The sequence below is a fragment of the Embiotoca jacksoni genome, unplaced genomic scaffold (genome assembly GCF_022577435.1).
Source record: "Embiotoca jacksoni isolate LCO1_2020_lvr unplaced genomic scaffold, fEmbJac1.0.p SCAF_6, whole genome shotgun sequence".
NCBI lineage: Eukaryota > Metazoa > Chordata > Actinopteri > Embiotocidae > Embiotoca > Embiotoca jacksoni.
Genome location: NW_027185414.1, coordinates 909,131 through 929,617, shown reverse-complemented (window position 1 = coordinate 929,617; position 20,487 = coordinate 909,131). Strand labels below are relative to the sequence as shown.

Genomic DNA, 20,487 nt, shown 5'->3' with positions numbered 1-20,487 from the left:
AGACACAAACTCTGTAGGAGCTCTGTGGTGTTAGCAATATGTTCAGCCATTATCGAGACAGAGCACTGCGTATGTGTCAGTATACATAGTAAAAGTTTGGCGGCAACTCTGCAACACCTTGAGTTACCAGTAAAAACATGAATTCTGGCAAACAAACATCAGCTTGAGTTGTGTAACTGGGTATAAAGACTAGTTTTTCATCACGTTCAAAAAGGGTAAAAATGACTTTCAACTTAATCAGAAATTCTGAAACCTCAGTTTTATTGAAGGACACATACAAACTGAATGTGTATCATATTCTACCTTCAGTTACAGAACAATGAGGCAATTAGTAAACTGGTGGAACTATAGACTCCCCACAAATTTAACTAAGATATTAATGACGTCAGAGAGTCTCATGAGGATGACTTTTTATATTTTGTTTTAACCTTTCTAAGTATGTCATTTGACACATCACTTTGTTTCAGATTGAAATATCTCAAACGCTGTTCAATGGATTGTCATTAAACTGTACAGACATTAACGATGCCCGGAGGATGAACCCCTCTGATTTGATGATCACCTGGCTCCTTGATGATGTTTTTTTACAAATATGTTCGGGCTATTTTAATAACAAGGTTTATTTGCATAGTGTTTTCCAAAAGTAATATTCTAAAAGGTCTTTAAAAAAATTGGACCAAAAACCTTGTCAGATATTAACATCCATAGAGTTCGAGAATTTAATGATCCCCGAAAATTATTATCGAGTGCCACCACCAGGGCTAAATCCTTATCCATCCATTATTTATACCCGTTTTATCTTGAACAAGTTCACAGTGGGGCTGGAGCTTATGGCAGCTAACTTTGGGGAAAGGCAAGGTACCCCATGGACAGGTCGCCTGTCCATCACAAGAGGACAGACAGAAACAGAAAAATCATGCTCACAGTCACACGTATGGTCAATTCAGAATCACCCATAAACCTGATATGCATGTTTTTGGATAGTGGGAAGAAACAGGAGTACCCGGAGGGGACATAGGGAGAACATGCAACCCACACACAGAACGCTCGCCTGCACCAGATGAAGCCGATGTTCAAATCCAACTGTGAGGTGACGGTGCTAACCACTGCACCCACCGTGATGCCACACTAACCTCAAGTTTTGAGTTAAATATCCCAACACCTACTGCATGAATTGGCACGGAATATTGTTAAGACACCCACGGTTCCCAGCCACTCACTTCCAAAGACATAGAAGTAAGGGGACGACCCTTACTCTTCCACTAGAGCGGATATGTTCGGGATTAAAATATTTCAAGAAATATTTGGTGGAATTTCATACAATTTGGTACAGACATTCTTGTTCCCTTGAGGATTAATTGTAATCACTGATGATTACCTGACTTTTCCTTAATACCAAATCCAAGTCGAGACTTAGATGTAGTTTGTGTTTAGCGCTACAGAGCAAATGTAACATTGACAGAATTTCCATTTGGTCTGCAGTGGTACTCGGGAGGGTTTAGAAACCCAAACACGTTTTTAACCTTATTAGCTAGTCCAGGTGGAGGTTTCTTTTATTTCAATACTAGCAGACATATCATGAGCATGAACATCAACAAGATGGCTGAGCTTTTGCGCTTTGGAACTGCAGTGTACCAATGACAGTCTCAAAAGCCTGATTTGGAGAGCGAGCATTTCTTACCTAAGGAACAAATCCCGTTTATATTGAGGATGGGGCTTTTCATTTCATCAAACAGCCAGTTGAAGCTGCAGGTGAGTGGTGGATGGTGGGTGGAGATAAAGGTCGGGACTATTTGCATATTCATCGATGATTAATCATTGAAGCTACAGGTGTAAAGTTGAGGCATGGGATTTTTAACTTCTACAATACGTAGTTTTGATGGGCTTTAATCAATGCATGGAGAGGGACTTTAAGGGGTTTATACTCTTAAGTCGCAACATGCTAACACATTAAACAAAGATGATGTAGTAAACTCCATGCCTACAAAACATGAGCATGTTAGCATTAGCATTTAGTGCCATCTCAGAGTCAATTGGATGGCTACATAGACTTTTACTCTTGTTGACAAAAAAAATCTGTCATAACCTAATTCTAAAGTCTCTAAAACATCTAAAACATGATTTCATGATTCTATACCTCCTTTAAGTCGCTGAGCTGCTGATTCCACTTTGACACATTAAGACTTGCTGATGATTCCAAGACAGAGTGACGTGATCTCATACTATAGTGGTATATATTGTATCCCTTCAGGCTACATTTAGGTGAAAACCAATTCACCTGCACTTCTTGTCAGCTGGCCCTTCCTTAGCCAAGACAAGAAATTCTTCAAATTTGTCTCACCGTCTGAATATTGTCTCCCTCATCCTCTGTATTGTATTCTTTTCTCTCCATCATTTATTCCCCTTCCTCACTTCACCTCTTATTCCCCTGCCATATTTCATTTAAATATTTCATCCAGTTGTCTTGCGGCTTCTGCGGCTTGCCAAGTGTCATCTAGATCCAAGTGTCCGACATTAAAGTGGAGCACGGAAGTCAGTTTTAAAGGGATGTGTGTGAGAAAGAGAGAGACAGAAAGAGAAAAGGAAAGGGGTGGGATGAGAAGGAGAAGTAGCTCGGCCAAGGTCTGACACGTCGGGTGGTAATAAGAAGTGAAAAGGTGGAGAAGACAGGGGAGTGATAACTAATGTACTTCCTGTGTACTTCCTCCTCTCCCCTGTCAACCCCTCCTGCTGCCATCCACCCCCTCCCCCTTCCTTCAGCCTAAAAGATATAACTGATGTGTGATGATTCATGTGTGCGCGAGTGTGTGTGAATCTGGGGTAATCTGACGTGTGATGTAAAAAAGTTTTCTGCGTGAATGTGAAGATGTACATTTATGTGTCTCTTGGACAAACTGATGGCTGATGTGGAGAGAGGTGTGTGTGTGTGTGTGTGTGTGTGTGTGTGTGTGTGTGTGTGTGTGTGTGTGTGTGTGTGTGTGTGTATGTGCGTGTGTGTGTGCTTGTGTGTGTGTGTGTGTGTGCGTGTGCGTGTGCGCGCGCGTGTGTGTGTGTGTGTGTGTGTGAGTAAGACTTACTGATCGGTGATGTGAAGGCGGAGTAGTGAGCGATGACATTAACAGATGAGTGAAACTTCTACTTAGCAAAGAGTAATGTGTCTCTTTGTATCTTAGTGTGAGTGTGTGTGTGTGTGTGTGTGTGTGTGTGTGTGTGTGTGTGTGTGTGTGTGTGTGTGTGTGTGTGTGTGCGCGTCTGTGTGTGTGTGTGTGTGTGTGTGTGTGTGTGTGTGTGTGTGTGTGTGTGTGTGTGTGTGTGTTTGTACGGTCTCTCACACCCTAGCAGCTTGACGGTTCCGGTTGAGGTCAAATACGCTGCATCAATGATCTTGCAAATCTCTGCACCGACCTGCCAAACATAGAAGAAGCAGAGATGAGATTGTGACCACGAAACACTGAGTCGTCCTTCTGTCCTTCCAGTAACACCAAGTCTTGTTGTAGTTTAAATCGTAACTGTGAAAACATGACGACAAACACGGTTTGGCTTTTAACACATTTCTCCCTGCATTGTCAGGTAGCCTGACCCCCCCCCCACCCCCCCCCACCCACCCCCCCACCTCCCCCCCACCCCGCCATCTAACATGCAGCGCCTCCCGTTACAACAGCATAAGCCACGGTGTAGTACGTTAGGAGCGGCAGAATCACGTCGGCTGTACGTCTCTATGTTCCTGCAGAATCACCTCATCCCAAATGTGTAAATGAAAGTCGTGCTTCTGTGGCTACTGCGTCGGTTGACGGAGTGAGCTTGGTGTGTTTTATAAATAGAGAAAAGATATGAAAGGAGAGAGAGAGAGAGGGGTTTATTAGGGTAATGATAAAACATGTAGCCGTGTCCACTCAGTTACTAATACAGTATCAAGAATATGACTAGCATCAGCAGTGTAAGATTGTGTGAAATACACAAAACATTTTCACGTGCTTTATTCTGTAAAACTGAGTCTTTTTCCTTCATGGGAACAAAAACACAAATAATACATATACAGCGGCAAATACATTTCAAATCCGCAGCAATTCTTACATGTACATCGCATTTATTTCGGTTACCACTTGGTCAAGTTGAACGAAGACATAATTGATTGATATTTTAAATCAAAACAAAAGTTGAATGCCATGGCGTTACGTTTTGGGGTTCACTGTGTGTCCGTGCATCCATCCCCTTCATGTGAACACAGTATCTCAAGAATATTTTGTGGGAATTTACTCAGATCTGACACAAACGTTGATTTGGACTGAAGAATGAACTGAGTTTGGTGGTCAAAAGTTCAAGGTCACAGTGACTTCACATACACCTCTTTAATATGAACGTGATATCTCAAGAAAGCTTAAAGGGACTTTCTTTAAATTTCACACTAGCACTCACTTGGGCTCCAGAATGAACTGATTGGAGTTTGATTGTCAAAGTCAAACTCAAGAATTCATACGTTAGTGATTAAAAAGTGTCACACAAAGATCTCATCAGATACAATGATAAAGTGATGACATTTGATATCTAAAACTCAAAGGTAAACTTGTACTGTCAAAACAAATATTTTTGGCCATTATTAACATCAGGAACCAAAAGGGGAGATTGTGAATAAGGTTTGTTTGAATTCTTAATTAGTGACATTAATCTTGGGTGTCCACTGACTGACTGTGGTGATTGTATAGAATTGCTGTTCGTTTGGGTTGAAGATAAAGTATCCATGTTTTTGAATTTGCAACTTATTTACAGTAACATCTGTGTTTGAAGCATCATGTACTGTCATGGCAACAACTTTGTGTTCTATTAATATCAAATTTGTTGGTCAAGCATGTGAACACTTTCAAGAATTATTTCTTTCTATCATGATTCAGTATATTCTGTGACTTATGGTTTTCCTGGTCACCAATCATTCCATCAATGTAAACAATCTAGTGAACGTCATATTTTTTTGTTCCTCCAACTGTTATCTTAAGAAGTTCTTACCCCAGGCTGCTGATGCATCATGCCCAATATTACCCAACACTTCTGAGTGTGATAAGATATTTCCAATACATAATGAAAAAAATTCACCCGCCTGCTACTGAAATTACAAAAATGAACTCAATCCCCTCAAATTGCCCCAGTCAGCAGTAGATGATGAATGGATATAATTAAGTGGAACATAGTGAATATTTAAGATAATATGTTCTGTTTTACTTTTATTTATATTATTATTCATTTTATGTATTTATTTTAGAGAAAATAAGACCGGTGAGTTTCATAATCATGAAGAAATATAGTTTGTGTTTTTCATTTGGGAATTTTTTATGCAGGTCATTTTGACTTGAACACCGCACACTGTAAAACAGAAAAACTCTAAAACCAGTTGCTATTGGCTGTGAGAACACTCTGTGAAAACTACATCCATTAGTGTATTTTTAAAATGCATTGACCCTGTAATTCTAAGCATCAGGGTCAACAACCACTGTAAAGGTGTTGACCCTCATGCTGAGTGCAATGCGTCAAGAAATGATAACTGAAATAAAAAATAAGTAGCAAAAGAGGTCCCACATGATATTCTGTTTATCGCAAAAAGCATGTTTCAATTCAACTGTTCACAATTCGAAGGCATGAGATGATGCTTTTCAAGTACATGTTGCTTAGTATGAAGAGGTCACAAGCAAGGTGAGCCGAGAACCACTGTATTAGCCTGTACTGTATCGGCCTTTCATCTTCATCCAGCCACTCCGATGCCTGAAATTCAATTTCAAAATACGATAACCTTCCTTTGTGTCAATGGGATTAGGAGACACAAGTAACACTCACCATCACCATTCTGTGATTTGTTTACACTAGTTTAGGTCGTATTTATTATTTTGAAAAGTTATAATCAGTCTAATCATATCAAGTAAAAACAATGTGTTTAAGAAAGTTATCGGCAACCCTATGTAATGTAGAATATTCAGTAATACAGATCACAGTTTTGATGACGCTTTACATGAGGGGCAGTAAGGTAGTACACGAAAAAAAACTTTCGACAAGTTATTGTCTGACATGTCGGCCATATTTAAGTACTAATAGAATTATACAATGAGAAGGGATCCTCTGCGAAAGTAACTGTGTTCCATTGAACATACACACATACAGTTGGTCTGATTCTATGGTTAATGGTTAACTTCTTTCAAGTCTATTTTCATTTGCCTCACACACACACACACACACACACACACACACACACACACACACACACGGTAACGGACACGTGTGTTCGCGCATGAGGTTTCCGTTCCGCTTGCCAGGCTGCTCACTGACCCCCCACATGTGTGTTTGACCTTTCACCTCTGTGCTTCTCCCGTAGGAGAACGGCCCTGCACGCCGGTGCACCTTTAACCATCCCAAAACACACACATACACTGATCCATCCTTTCAGTGTGCGGATTTAGTTATACGGGGCAACTGCAGTCAGGCTTGTGGTCACCCACGGTAACAGATAAAAGGATATATCACTTCTTCGGTCCCTAAAACCACAAGTGTGGGCTCGTGGACACAAACGCACACACACACACACACACACACACACACACATACACACACATACACACCAGGCACTGAGCTCCTGAGTCCCCAGCTTAGCACTTGATCCTCTCTGGGAGGTTGACAGTTCAGAACGAAAGCCTTTACAATCTCCTTTGGACTACACACACAAACACACACCCTTCGCGGTACACACAGTACATCCCCGTGCGAGACCAAAACCTCGGAGGCCCGATCATGGTGATCTGCTGGTCAGCATCTGTTTACTGTCGAGGACAGTGCTTACGATTTTCACGACCATCAGTCATCACTGGCGCAGATAAAACTCCACATCTCAGCGTTTGAGAAGTAGCAGTCACATTAGAAAAATCATGGCAGAAAACAATCCCCCATGTCACTAAATATCCTAAAGCCAGGACTACTCGCTCTCTGCAGAAGTGGAAAATCATTTGAGCATATTGACCTCTCCTCGCTTCCCCCGAGGTACGGCAGATCGCTGGCCATTTCAGCCCCGGCAGTGAAGCGCTAATTCAGACAGGCATGGAGCAGTTGTGGAGCGGACACGACTCCAACGTGGATGTCATGTCAGCTAACATCTTCTCGGGGCCAAGCGGCACCTGACTGCCAGTCTGTAAGGGAGAAACTGTGGCCGCTGCACCCTGGGGTGCCTGCATTTAACACAGTGTCCCATTTATTGTGAGAGCAGAGGCACGGACAAGCATATGGATATCAGTTCAACGTGGGGTCAGAGTGAGTTTATGTTCGGAGGGAGGTATGGACATGAGAATTACGCACACACGGTTCAGGTGTGTAAAATTCTGAAGTGTATTTTAACTGATGGATATTTCTCTAATGGCTTCATTGTATCGTATTTATTATAGGGAGAATTGTATTACATACCGTAACTCCTACTCAGTTCTGTCTCCTATAAATTGTTAATGTTCATCTAATTTGATTTGCTAAATTTAGACGATGGGTGACAAATAGAAGGATACCCAAAGTTATGTATCTTACCGAAGTGTGTGGCCGACAGCTTCGGCACACCTTGTCATAGATTATTCTACTCTCTGGATCATTGGTAGAACAAACATAATTCTCCCTTAAGACGCCGACTGATTTAATGTTTTAATGATGGTGGTGTTGAGCACTGTCTGCATAGGTCATAGCTTATGATTTACATAAATGTCATACTCATCGTCCGGGCAATGAAGCAGGGTAATCATCTGTTGTTGTTGTTTTGGAGTTGGGTTGTTAATAGTTGAATATTGTGAACTCTCCTTCAGAGAGAACACTTGAGCCAGACTTAGTGCGGTTTTGGATTAACATTGAACAAATCAACTCGTCTTTGAAATTAGCATTAACTTTTTCATCATTTAAACTTGATGAAGCATTTTGAATTGCCTCCAAAAAATGATGTTCCATGATGATAACAGTAAAAATACAAAATAAACTGATAGTGATCATTTTTTTTCCAAATACTCTTGGATGAATGAACACTTTGCATTGGTCATTAACTCTTTGCACATACTTTTAAAATAAATATCTCCTTATTATGCTGATAATAAACAGAATACCACAAATGTACCAATGCAAATTACCTGTATTTGAACAAAAATGTTGCATTCATTGAATTTTACATATTTAAATACTAACCTCAAACCTTTCCACGACCTATGAGTTCAAAACTAAAAACTAAACCTCATATAAAAGACAAACACACACACACACCCTACACACACACACACACATGCATATGTCTTCACACTGAGATGGGTTGACATATGTATGCAGAATAAAACAACACCGTGTCACTTCAGGACCCCTCGTAAGTGAAACAGCGTCAGCATTGTCACAGATAACAAATGTGCAATGTTACCTATCTATTCCTCTCTCTCCACCAAAATTAAACTAATCCATCTCTCCTTCTATTTAGCAGGTATCTTGTACAGGGCAGCAGTGGGTGCAGGAGGCAAGCTTCAGCATAATAGCAAGGAGAATGTCACAATAAGATAAACACCGGGTGCCGCTGAAGTGCCTTTGGGCTGACGTGACTTGAGTATCGGCTCATGATTTGTATCCAGTGTGGAGTGTTCCCCACACACTTACCATACTGTACATCCTCAAATATACTGCATTAGACTCCTGAGTTTCTGCAACCTCATGCTAATCTTCAGCACTGTAAAATACCATTCCAGGCATTGACATCTGCTGTGTTATTCTTGTATGGTTTTCAAATGTAATCTATTGCTAAATTTCTCTTTTTCCGCCCCTGACTCTACTGGCCACTGGTGTTAATGTCGTGCACATTTCCTGTTTGCTACAAACGGATAAGAGACAAAGTGGATTCCATGTAGTTATGTTGTATTCATCTGGTAAGGCCTCGGGTCTTGGGCTGGATTCAGGTCTCAGTTTTGACAATACCAGTCGGGTTACAGGTGGGCTCAATGTTTAAGGGAAACTGTGATTTTTTTTTTTTTTGCAATTTGAATTTTATTTTAATAGTTTAAGACATCTGCTCTGTTGGTTTTGAAAACACGACCAACAAAAGCTTTTGGTGAGATATCAGAGTACAGCCCTTTCTAAAAAGGGGTTCAACAGAGGGTCGAGTATGGTCGCTCAGACAATAAAAAGGGGAAACAAAACCTTGCTTATACTGGTGGATGTAGTTGGTGCTTGCGGAAAAAATTATGAAAATATCTGTTATGCCAATTATTTTGGTAGCGCTGGAACTCGCCCACCTCCTTCTTATGTTACCTAGCCAATACATAGTGAACCACTATAACAGCTAAGTTTCAAATTCATTCAAGTGCTACTGCATGATAAAAAGTTTGACCTGCTTGTTGCTGAGATCGTTTAGCACCACAAACCCATACACTCAATGCAACCTGACCTGACTCAGCTCCTGTTAATACCAGCTCTTGTGAACTACTGCCTGGCATGTTATTGTGATTCTATGGTCGCCTTATTCACCTAAATATTTTTTTCTTCACTGCAGAACAAAGTGGTTATGCTCAGAACGATTCCAGTTGTCGCTCTGACTTTATTGTCAGCAAACGTCCAAATATTTTTTTCTGATGTGTCAAAGGGGATTTGTTTAAAGGAACTGTTCAGTTTTGCTGCTTGGATATAAAATAAATCAGTGTTTGCAGTCGTGGTATTTGGTAAGCTCATACAGTAGCTTATTTATTTAATTAACTACATTAGGAATGTTGTATATGCTAAAGAAAACACTACATAATGGACGATGCCTGTAAGTATATTAAGTATAAAAAAAAAGTAACTTAATAATATTTTTAATGTCTGCCACTGCTGTGCTTAGGCCTACATGTTTGAGGTATATTAGTGTCCTTTGGGTACTAACGGTACCTCATGGTGGTCAAATTCATCAAAAGGGGCTCTTCACCCAAATGAAAAAAAAATAAGCATATAAATAAAACAATACAAGAATGAGAATGTTTTTTGTTCCTGGCCATTTAGATGGACAGATTCAATATGACGTAGGTCTATCAGTCTGTGAAATTTACCCCAAAACAACTGGTGTGAATGGAGTTTGTGGTAAAGCTTAAAGAACAATCCCCATTATCAGAGGGTTCTCAGTGTAAGTTGTAATAGTTTTGTAACACAGTCTATCCAGTCTGATTGTTCACTAATTGGTGGTGAAAAAGTGCTAAAATCCTGTTCTTCTTTACTGCCAAATATTTTATGCACACACACACACACACACACACACACACACACACACATCTTATTAGAGTGGAATTAATTGTATTGAAATAAAAGTAACATTGAACGTTGAATTTGTCAGGAGGAAATTTTGAAATGAAATGTTGTTACTCTATTGGTATAATATTTGCAGACGGGAGGAGCAGCTGATTTTTCTGCAGTAACTATATTTCAAATCCAGAGCTGCCCGTAAGGCTTTGCTTCCTTTAGCTTCATCCCATTTTCTATTTTCATTTGCTTGTAATGACGCTCTCTTTACTTCTCTCCACTGTCTTTCTTTCTCCGTGGAAGTGATTGGTGTGTCCAAACGACAAGGCAGGGATGTCTGGGAGAGGCCCTATCATCATCACATTGAACATAATTAATAAAAGCAGCCTGTTCCAATTTAAAAGGCTGATTAATGTAATAGATACATTACAGCATGGAGTGGACCATCACTCTATCTGTCTAATACCCTACATGAAAGGATAGAGGCAGAGTGTGGCAATAAACCTTTGTAGACAGAATTATTTTGTATTATTTGTATTTGCTGGGGCCTCTCTGTGTGGAGTTTGCATGTTCTCCCTGTGCCTGCGTAGGTTTCCTAGGTTTCCAGGTTTCCTAGCCAAAGATATGCATGGTCAGTTAATTGGTGATTTGAATTGCCCCTAGGTGTGAATGAGTGTGTGAATAGTTGTTTGTTTCTGTCTCGCTCTCTGTGTGTTTGCCCCGTGATGAACTGCCGACCATTCCAGGTTGTACCCTGCCTCTGCCAAAAAGTTGGCTGAAATGGGCTCCAGCCACCCCGTGACCCTATTCAGGATACAGCGGGTATAGATAATTGGATGGATGGATGAATTATTTTTATTTTTATGGCCAAATCTTAAGGTTACAATTACAAATAAAAAACAATGTTCCAGTATCTGTCTGTATGCTGATGATACAGGCATTTACTGCCATGTTGTACACTTTGTAAAAGCCAGCAAGAAATCTCAAATTTGCGTTCAAATCAAATTAAATCAGACAACAGGCATGTTATGTATGACTTTAGATATGTTGTAATAAACTCAAATTGTGCTTTCATTCAGCCCAAACCCAAATTAATGTAATTTGCTAAATGGGCTCTTTGGGAGAGGCAGCACTGTGCCACATGGCACCCAGCCTGTGGATGGCACAGAAACGAAAAAGAAGAAGAAGAAAGCTGGAGGGTTGCAGCTACAAACATTTCTTTCTTTCAATAGATTAACAGGATGACTGAGAATAAAGCAGAAATAAACGCAAAAATGTGCTGAATGAGGAGCCAAATAAACATGAACCAGCTCCATGACGGGAATGATTATGGACATCACTATGAGAGACAGACGAACACATTGTTGGTTTTGATCTTTTCATGGAATTTGTTTATAAGAAAAATATGGAATAATGACAGCTTTATTCTTCCAAATCAACTTTGAAGTCAGCCGAAACTTTTGTTCCTTTTTGATGTCTGATCAAGTGAATTTCATTTTTTGATAAAAGTTCAACTTTGAATTTGGAAAATGAATGCACTTTTAAATACAACTTTCACTTTTCACTTGTGGTCTGTATCATGTACAGTCTTTATATTTTCATATGCAATTTATGGTTGTTTGTATTCTCTTTTTTTCATGATGCTACTTTTTAAGACAGTTCTCAATTGAGCTACACATTTAAAACCAACATTTGACATTAATAGAGGGGCTCATCTGCACCTATTACAAAAAGTATACGTAAAAATAGTACTACATGAACAGTGAATAGTGCTGGGGGTGCCAATAGTTCCAGAGAAATAATTAATCAGCAAGAAATCAATAGTTCTGTTTTGAAATTTTACCTTAAAAACTTGGACTCTGACCGATAGAAAAATCTGAATGTTCCTTCATGCCATGCAATTAAAGACTGTGAAATATTAAATAAAAAAACTAAATAAGTGATCCTCTTACTGTTGCAACATGCTTCAAGTAAATAACAAAAACAACAACAGGTTATGGGTGTTTTCCTTTATGTAAAGAACTCCCTGCGGTTCCAGAAGGAGCCCTGGTGGTCCCTGAACCTGACTTTGAGAAACCACTATTTTCGAGCAGTGTACCCAATGAAGTACAGTAATGGAGTGTAGTGGCCTGAAGTGTAGCTATGAAGTCTTCCCTAATGACTCTAGCACATGTGTGTCTGGCTTTCAGCCCTCTCATTAACGTCACTGGACACTGTATACTTTGTGGCTCTATGTGTGTGTATGGGTGAGAGTAAGAGAGACGCTGCTGTTTGCCAATATAGCCAGGCTTAGAGTGCCCTGGTGATCTCATCTCCTCCTGAGTGCTCACCCTGTGGCTGTGGATGTGTCTGTGTTTACGTGCACACCTACCTACACGACTTATGTATTCTACATGTAGACGTATACACTTCACCCGCAGGATGTCTTTCATTCTCCAGCAACTGGGAGGATGTAAGGTGTTTTCACTGTCTTTTTACAGAAGCTTTCTCTTTCTTCCTTTTTCACTCGGGAGTAAATGTTTAGCAAAGGTTTTTGTTCCATTTTTGTTTCATTTACAGATGTTGCGGCTCTCGTTTATGAACAAGCTCGACCTGTGTGTCTGTTTGTGTGTGCGTGTGTGGTAAACAGGGGAGAGGAGGGGGGGGGGGGGTTGCTCTGTGGAAGAAGGAATTTCCCCCAGCAGTCCCCATCAGTAATAGTGCTTGTAATGAGCTGCAGCTGTCAGCGTGGTTTCCGCACACACATCCACATAAAACACACACACATTCACAGGAAGGAGGAAGCAGTGACTCACTCAGCAGCGCGCCGTCACACTGTACACTGATAAACAGTGTAACTCATCAGACTTTGCATCAGACATTAGACACAAATATTTCCTCAGAAATACCTACTCCTTCTAAAAATATCTGTGAATTTACTTAACAATTTATGACTTGTACAACTAAAAACGCAATTGTGCTTCTCACTTACAGACGCAGTGGAATTAAAAAAAAAAGAAAAAAAAAAAGAAGCTTATCCTTCCTCTCCTGCTGTAAATACAGAATATGTCTCAAAAACAGACTTAAAGGTATGTCTTTAAAAAAAAAAAACACATTTCTTAAAGAATCGTCCTGCAATGTCATATAAGTCAGTTGATTGAACAAGGCGAAGACCATCCTTGACCTTGTTGTAAGAAACTGGAAGACAAATATTGTTCATAGTTGTTTTTGGATATCAAGACACACTTAAACAAATGCATGATTGCAGTCTGATTTACTCATTTCTTCTTCGTCCTGATCCTCCTCATCTAAGAATCCGCATGAAGGAAGCTAATTTCCATTTCCCTGAATTTTTTATGATAATTCTCTGTTTGGGCTCCTGCAGAAACCCTGAGCAAAGAGCTCCAACAGCTCTAAAACCATACTCAAAATTATTTGATGACTTTTGCTAATTTTATAAAAAAATGTTTCAAACCAGGTTCGAACTGATAACATGTTTCAGAATGTCTGAAAGACAGATTCCTTTTGTTCGGGTATCAGGCACTGATTTGGCACTGAGTTTCATGTGCTCTGTATCTGTGACTGATGTCTATAGTACTTTTTTAAACAGATTCCAAATAACGCATGGATAGCCAGTGTAACATAAAACTGATATCTACAGCCATTGCACTGCTATCGGTCAATGCAGCATTTCATCAACCTGATCAAATACCAGTTTGTGTAGGCAGGAAGGATTACCACCATTTCTATCAATTCATTCTAACAAGGTCAGAAGATTTAAAAAAATAAATAAAATCCTTTTGTGGAAATTGTTGTTATTTTTCCACATACACCAGTGGATACTTCACTACCAAACAATGGGGACATGAAGATATTTTGATAACATTTGACTTTATTTCCACACATCTTAAACCGGCCTTTAACTGACATCTAAATTTGTAATCATGTTTGAAGTATTTTAATAAAATTAGTAAATGAAACTGGGCTCAGTGTTTTATTTTTTAATTTTTATGACTAATTGAGACCAATCATGGACTATAATGTGTCTTTTCTTTACACAAAAAAGTTATTCATTCATACCTAAGGGTGGGTCTTTGAACCACTTTTGTCTTTATCACTGTTTAACCAGAATATTCACAGAGATGCCCGTGTATAATGTCCTATAGTTGCATTTTAGGCTGGCTTATTACTATTTTAGGCTTATTACTATTACTATTATTAGGCTAATAGTTACACAGATGACAGATATATATATATATATATATATATATGTAGCTTCAAAACAAGGCCATGCTAATGAAGTATCAGTCGTGTCTACTGGCCAATCCCATAACTTTTTTTTTGCAATAACCCTCCAGGCTTCCCAATAAGTTAGTCTGACTTTTTTCCACCCAACTAAAACTAAAACCGCAACAACTAACCCACAAAATACAGAGACAAATAATAAAAGCAGCTCCTTATATTGGCCCAGCTGAGGCATGGCTTTGTGTTTTGACTGGCCCAGCCCTCTGTGACCTCTGCCAATTTTTATCTCATTTCAGTCTAACTTTGTAGATCAGACTTTAATTTTGAAGCATGGACTACGGGACAGTGATGAATAGGCTACATCAAGGAGGGCTTAAATTACCCCTCTCCCTGGTGGCAACACTGACCACAAGGAGAGGTGTGTGTGTGCGTGTGTGTGTGTGTGTGTGTGTGTGCCTCTGTTGTGTGCGTGTGTATATGAGTGTGTGGTGACCTAGTAACAGCAGACAGAGAAAGAAAGAGGGCTGGTCAGCACTTGCCCTCTCAACCCTGCTAGCTCCGCAGCACACCCAACGAGGGAGGAGGGAGGGAGGACAAGGGGGGGGGGGGGGGGAGGGAGGGAGAGCATCCACTCAATCTTTTTCAGCTCCTCTTGTCAATGCGTTGTCTTGTTTTTAGTGAGAGTGTGTAACTTTTAAGGTTGTTTGAGGAGAGTCTAACCCTGGCCTCCTTTTCTTCTTCCTCTATCCATGCAAATTGGTGTTTTTTTTTTTTCATAGTGAATACCATCACCACTGGGTGTGTTTGGGAAGGCTCGTTTTGGAGGTCATTGGGATGTCGACGAAACCTTAACACTACATTATAAAACAGTCTCTCTCAAATTGAGGGGGGCAAGGCAGGAGGTATCGGCCAACAGCCACAGGCAAGGCCTCAGGCTGAGACGAAGAACATCAAAAACAAGGTGACAAAAAGCAGGTTGTGGAGAGGAAAAAGATCAACTGATAAAAAAGTAGGGATTCAAAGGAGGCTTCTTCTTTCAGCTTTTCTACTATGATCGAGATTTTTTTTTTTCTTCCCAACAAACAATGTGTTTAAAAGTTTAGTTTGACTTAATACCATTTGGTACTGACAGAACGTTTACATTTTCAGAGAATTTGTAGCAAAATGTTTAAAAGTGTTTTAAGGAAAACAGTTTTTAGACTCAATATTATAGTGAATGATTTGATTTGAAGAAGAATATAATTCGAGCAGACTTCCATTGAAACTCCACGCGCAAACTCATTTGGTTAAGCTTCCTCATATTTATCAGCTTTTGTCCTACTTTTTACCCTGAAATGTGCGGCCACGCAGAGCAGATACAAGGATTCTGGTGTTGTGAGTTAGGTTTTGGGGAACATAGCGTTTACTGCATATCAAACCCTCTTTTTTATTTTTAAAAATTTCCTGCGTTTTTACCAAACTGCTGTGCGGACTGTCCCTCTTGGCTCTTTATCCACTCTACTAGAATTCAGTGTGCCGTGAAGGCAATGCGCAACGCCGCCTCTCCAGGCCAAAGTCCCCATTGTGGAAGAAAAAAATCAGAACAAATGAATAAACTACGGTTGCTGTAGAGAGTGGCGGGGTTGAGCGATAAATCATCAACCCTCCCCAACTAAAGCCTAACGTGGACTGTGACAAATCCCCCCTGCTAACAAAATATGGCATTGGAAGTTTGGCATTTACTGCTTATATTACTGTGAAGACGGTGTCTCATAATACAACCATGTGATAAATATGTTGCAGTTCGAAATGCCACCTTAAAGCGCTCTGAATATGTGTGTGTATGGACGCGTGCTTAGATCAAATCTGCGCGTAACTTCAGTCATGTTCGACTCGAGCTTGGCAGCTCGTTAATGAATAACAACAATAATAAAAGGAATTTGGACTCATCCCTCTGTCGTGAGTGACTAACCCTGCTCGATGCCGTGCGTCCGTGGAGACACTTTTGGAGCGGCTTGTGCCCAAAGGCAGCAGCGGCAGGAGGCAGAAGCAAGGTCCCGATTGCCTTCACTTTCCCCATTTTACCATTCACACGCGCACGCACACCAGACACATACCCCCTCCCCTACACACACACACACACACACACACACACACACACACACAAAACGTAAAGCCTTTAGGAGACTGGACCGACGTATGTGCGTGTTTTCACTGATGCGTTCATGCTCTGTTCCGGTGCTGGTGGAATCAGTGGTACAACTGTTCATGATTAACTTCATTTTCATCACTTGCACACACACTTTCCACATGTCCGAAATACAGTGTGTGGCTCAAATATACGATTCTGCCTTTATAAAGTCGACGTCCTGTAATTCCACACAACTCTGATGTGCAGTTTTATTTTGCTGTTTGGTGCATGTTGTTCTCGTAAATATGTTCGCCAGTGCGAATTAAAAATCACAAGTGTGAACCACACAAGAGGAGAGAGCAAAATTAAATTAGTTTTAATATCAGTGAGAACATGACACATCCCCAGACAAGAACGTAGATATATTGTGATGTTTAATCCACCGGCCGAAAGTATGCACAATACCTGCATTTATTTAGTTCTGAGGTAGTGTTCTTGCCCACGTAAACCAATTAAATTGTGGTGATTTGCTCATTTGGTTTATTTTTTAAAAATGTCACTCTCTTCAAAAAGAATTAACAAAATCTGACGCCGAGTTACACCGCAAGTCTCGTAAACTATATACTTCGATTCAAGTTTGATGCGCTGACGACTTTGAGGGGGAATATTAATCGATTTTAAAAATGACGCACAGCTGTACTGATATTGAATTACTTTTTTGAAACACAGTTCAACGTTTTTCTTTGTGCTGTATGTACTTTAAAAAAAGTTTTATGTAAACATCGTCAAGCCTCTCTCTTTCTCTCTCTCTCTCCCTCTCTCACACACACGAACACACACACACACACACACACACACACACACACACACACACACACACACACATATTTAATAATCGTAAATATAATTTTGAAAACTGATTCAAACAGTGATTTTTCAGGTTTAAACAAACAGCATTTATTTGTTTTTATTTCGTTACAACATTTATCATTGATATTGACCAAGTAAAAAATACGCACACCTTATTAATGGTACTGAAAGAGAGGGAATATAAATAAAGCACCCTGATTTAAACAAAAACATAATCTTGTCTGTACGTTGTTTCATTTTAACACCGCTGTTTTTACAAGTCATATTTGTAGACGGTTGGTATCAACATTAGGTCTACTTTGGCGTCATGAGTTTATGGCATTTCGGTGGTTGAAGATAACATAAGTGGTAAAACTCCAAAGCCACCACAGTTTTATGGAGACTATCAAGTGCAAGTTAAAAGTGAAAATAACTGGCAGAAAATTGGACATCGGGTGCACTCTCTCCAAACGCATCAGCCACACAACGAACCGTACGTTTTTTTAAACTCAGTCCACCGACAGAACGGCGTAACGCACTTTATGTTGTGAGATTGAGCAGTTTTAAAGACAACAAATAGCTATTTTCTCCTAAAACATTTTGTATTCAAGTGTTTGGTCTGGACAGATATAAATTCCCCCCCCCCCCCCGCCCTCTTCCCTCGAAGACATAGTGCTGCTAGGTACACGTGCTTATTGGGTCATGTCTGTGTGCGTCCCCATTAAGGAACACATTGTGGCAAGTTTAGAACATTTTCCGCCACGATTTGTGAAAGAGAGTTTCATAAAAAAAATAAAAAAAAGGCGTAATCGAGTGCTTTCTCAGGTGTGATGCAAAACACACACACACACACACACACACACACACACACACACACACACACACAGAGCACACTCACACATACACGGTAGTCCGGTAGTCCTACCTAAAGTGTATCTAGGCTATAGGAGATTAAAAAAAAAAAAAAAAAAAAAAAAAAAAAAAATATATATATATATATATATATATATATATATATATATATATATATATATTATGCAGTTTGCGACATGAAATAATACATAATAAAAAATTTAGACCCGCTTTTACTTTACTTAAAATAAGTTGGAAAGAGCCCTTATTGGTTTTTAACTCATACCATTAGATGGGAATCGTTACTGACCAAAATGCACTTATTTACCTGGACAATTTAGCAGGTAAACACCTTTCGTGTAGGCACATAAGTAGTATATGTAAGTATAAGTATTCACCAACCTGACACAAGTTGTTTCATCTATTCTTGTATACATTTATAATTACTCAAATTCCTTTTATAAAAACGCGTTTCTTTTGTTTGGCTTTAAGAAGGTGTCTGTGTCAGTCAGAGGGAGCGGAGAGCGAGTTGTGTGTGTGCATGAGTGTTATGTTTGAGTGTACATTGTGGAGTGGGAGGGGTGTTGTAGTATCGCAAGGAACGTGCGCACGGCGGTTTGTGTGAGTGTGTGTGTGTGTGTGTGTGTGTGTGTGTGTGTGTGTGTGTGTGTGTGTGTGAGTGTATGTGTGTGTGTGACACTGATGGATGCGCCAATGGTAAGACGGACAGATGCTTGGGCGGATCTAACGGCATGCAGTGGTGGAGCGGCACACACAGTCGCGGCGAGATTAGGGCGAAAACATTGTCGATCTACGGAGAGTCACCAATCACCAATCCTTCCAACGCACCGGTGAACGGAGGAGTAACGGACACACTCCCCGGTTTACTCGAAAAGCGATACGGGCAGAAAGGCTGGGTCGATCTGACTCCCACGGCGGATCCGACGAAGAAAGCTGTTTCTCTGGCTATTGACGAGCGTGAGAGACGAGGCGCAGCAGCACAACATCTGGCTCAGAGGAAGACAGGAGGAGAGAGAGAGAGAGAGAGACAGCCTTTGGCAACTCACCCTTGTTACCCTCTCTTGTTCTTCCGTTGCCTTTACAAGAATCTTGTATCCATTGTTTTCACCGCCACGAAGCCACGCGTCCCACTCGGAGGAATGCCTGAAAAATGCAAGAGAATATTTTTATCCACTTCAACTCTGCTGAGTCAAAAAAACTTTTATTCCTCACTGTAAGGTGTACGACTGTGAGGAAAGGAGCAACTGCGTCTCCAGAAAATATTTGAATAACCTGAATCTCGACTGAGGAAGATTTTCATCTTACCTGTGAAGAAATAAGTTCTTTATTCCATCTCATCCAGCGTCAATAAAAGGGACAGCACTTGGTGAAGATTTTGCGCTTCTCCGGTCACTTGAGGCGCAAGAAGGAAAGCGGAGCTCAGTGTTGGGACACACGTCTGATTCGCTGCGTGGCTGATTTAAATAGCCGCTATCAGGTCACGTAAAGAAATAGAGGGAGAAAAGCACCATCGGTGGCCAAGAAAGTGTTTGGCAGTAGGCGCTTGAGCTCGGCTGAATCGTGCGCTCCAGCCAGCCTGCATGCATTGGGAGCAGCCTGAGCCCGTCACCTCCTCCTCTTCCTCCTCCTCCTCAAGTACATTATTACAACAAGGGAGACCCAATCAAGCACGTATCTCATCGATTCACGCACACGCAGACACACACACACACACACACACACACGCCGTTACACTAACACGTGTGCACGCGCACACGTGCACGCGCATACATACTGACTGAGTGACTTGCCCTCAGCAGATCTTTCAAACCGCTCTTGGACAAAATAACGTAGCCGCGCCAGGCAGGGCAGCGTGTGGGCGACCAGTCCCGACCGTCACCTCCTTCTCCTCTTCCTCCTCCTCCTCTTTGCTCCTCCACTGTCGGTCCAGAGAATTAACAAACTGAAAAAGCTGCATGTGGCTTTTTTGACCACCGACGGGACTTGCCAGCGAATGGATTTTTATGAGATGGTTTTAGGCATGTTTCCGCTGCTATACCTCTTGGCTTTGAATTGTGCGTGATTGCCGGGAAGGAAAAGCGAAAACCTCATGGAAAGCGCGGCGGAGGATCAGCCCGTAAAGTAAGTAGCCTGTGCATTTCCGTTCAGATCCCGCTGTCAGCCTGTGTGTTTATGTAAATGATACTGGA

The 20,487-nt window shown here is 40.7% G+C and overlaps 1 protein-coding gene and 1 long non-coding RNA gene across 3 annotated transcripts in view; one reads left to right on the top strand and one right to left on the bottom strand.

Annotated features, from left to right (window-relative positions):
• Positions 1–2,916: 2,916 nt before the first annotated feature.
• LOC138213078 (uncharacterized) lies at positions 2,917–20,049 on the bottom strand. Its single transcript, XR_011179509.1, has 3 exons — positions 19,604–20,049; positions 19,345–19,441; positions 2,917–3,405 (listed from the first exon to the last, which is right to left on the bottom strand). It is a non-coding gene; the product is annotated as an uncharacterized lncRNA (long non-coding RNA).
• Positions 19,997–20,487, top strand: part of tshz3b (teashirt zinc finger homeobox 3b) — a 38,016-nt gene continuing 37,525 nt past the window's right edge. For both annotated transcript variants that reach the window (XM_069173929.1, XM_069173928.1), the window contains exon 1: positions 19,997–20,419. The gene's annotated coding sequence lies outside the window, so the exon portion shown is untranslated. The remainder of the gene's footprint in view (positions 20,420–20,487) is intronic.